The following is a 2,549-nucleotide window of genomic DNA, read 5'->3' on the forward strand; positions in this document are numbered from 1 at the left end:
ATATATATATAAATAAATAATCGCATGAAGCTCTTAAATCTGCGAAGTATAAAGCATAGCTTAGGGAATTCAACAACATAAGACATTCAGAAACCTAAATAATTAATAATTCATATTAAAACGTTCGTAATGACAAAATATTAGGGAAATGGCATGAAGCTCTAAACTCTGCATTTTCCAATTCAAAATCTCTATCTTCTTCTTTTCCTATTATTATAAGTGTGACATAAATAAATATTTAATATTTTACACGAGAATTGATTAATAAAATTAGAATGAAAACTAATATATTCTGCTTTAGTGTAAACGGATCCAAAAATATGCGAAGGAAGAGTTATGCAAAAATTATCTGTGAAACATGATGAATTATGACAAGAATGATTTTTCATTAATAATCATGGAAGAATGAAGTTTTCAGCGCCAATAAATAATTGAAAAACCATTAATTTTTAAATTACTTTGAGTGCGCTGAACAAAGGTGCATTTTAAATATTTCTGCCCTGATTAAGCTATAGTTTGAAATTTATGGAATAATTTTAAATCAACAGTATATTAGTCTAAGAATATATAATTATAAATATGCATTTAAGTTGAAAATAGCATATGCGTAATAATATTTTATGCCTCTTTATAATTTTTTTATATGTATAATACATGTTTTTATGATTTCTGTAGAAATAAAAATGTATTAAGGGTTTATCAACGTTATAAGTAAGCAATTGATATGTAGTTTAGATATGTAACTCTTACTTATGCTTTATTTTAGGACATTCTTAGCATGAAACGAATTAAATACATCTGCAATTAACATAAAAACAAATCATGGGCTGGAAAACAAGGGGGCCTACATCAGAGGAGGAGTACTCAAATGCATTCCTATCATACTATGTTGTGAATCTAGTTAACGTCATTTTGTTTCTTAACTATTTGCAGTTTGAATAGATTTTTCTAAAATTGTTTAACGAAATGAATGCAACAATGCTGTTTCTTCTCAAAACATTTCTTAAAAAATTGAATTCTGCTCAACAACAACAGCCCCAGTGTGTGACCCTTCACCTATGACCCACAAAATGTCACCTATTGGTGGTGGTTGCTCAGACAAGTTACAAATAAATTTTTACACTAGCACTTCCCAAGGCATCGAACTATCCGCCTTAACCCAAACTGAGTCTTGAATGTTGTTGAAAAAATATTATTATTTCTTGAAATCATCTAGGGAAATATTATTACTTGTAATCATATGAAAAATATTATTACTTGAAACCATGTAAAAATATTATTACTTGAAACCATATAATTATATTATTGCAAGAAACCTTTATAAAATACATAACTTGAAACCACGTGAAAATATTATTATATGAATCCATGTAAAAAGTATTATTACTTGAAAACATATAAAAATATTATTACTTGAAACCATATAAAAATATTATTATTTGAAACCATATAAAAATATTATTACTTGAAACCATATAAAAATATTATTTCTTGAAACCATTTAAAAAATATTACTTAAAATCACGCAAAAATATTATTGCATGAAGCCATATAAAAATATTATTACTTGAAACTGTGTAAAAATATTATTACTTGAAACCATTGAAAAAATATTGTTACTTGGAACCATGTAAAAAAAAAATTTATTATTTGAAAATGATTAAAATAATTGTAGTCGCGAAATCTCATTATTTAAATTGGGACTTTGAAAGGAGCAATATCTGCATGTTCTCTACTCATTGAGAAATTAAAATTACTAAAAAATATCTGGTAAGTTTTTGCAATAAAAAAAAACTTTTATTTCCAATTAAACATATATTTTTCATCATTAGCAATTAGTTCTACTCAGCTGACAAACAAATTTATCTTTTACTCTATGTTTTCTTCACATATGACTGGGTGATTAATGGATTCTACTCCTTTTTTAATTCCTTGACTACATTTTGCAGAAAGACGCGCACGTTTAAAGAGACAGAGAAGAGAATCTTCTAAACTTAGTTCCTTCGAATGAGTACGAGAAGTAAAATGAGAAGAGAGCCGGGGAAGGCGATGTCATCTTACCGATGAGAGGGCCTTTTTTTAGAATGAATCTTGGGAGACACCTCCTCAAGAGATGAAAAGGTCTAGTAAGGGTTACATACACCGTTTGCTTGTTGTTAGGTTTTGTTTGTAATTTTCACTCTTCCGCTACCTGCTGTTTCCTTTATTTTTGACCGTGAAAACGTGTTTGGAATTTGGTTATACAAACCTTCTCAACCTGTTTATAGTTAAAACTTCTTTATTTAAACGTTTATCATCATTCTAAACATTTAAAATGTTAATCACTTGCTGTTATTTCACGCATTTAAGCATTTTACGAAAGATGCAATCTGCTTGTTGCAAGGTTTTGTTATCTATTTTCACTCTTCCTCTACCTGCTGTTTCCTTAATTTTTGACCTTGAAAACGCGTTTAGAATTTGTTTATACAAACCTCTTCAACGTGTTACTAGAAAAAGCTTCTTTATTTGATCATTATTTTAAACAATTAAAATGTTAATCACTTGCTGTT

This window comes from Parasteatoda tepidariorum, chromosome 5, assembly GCF_043381705.1.
Source record: "Parasteatoda tepidariorum isolate YZ-2023 chromosome 5, CAS_Ptep_4.0, whole genome shotgun sequence".
Taxonomy (NCBI): Eukaryota; Metazoa; Arthropoda; class Arachnida; order Araneae; family Theridiidae; genus Parasteatoda; species Parasteatoda tepidariorum.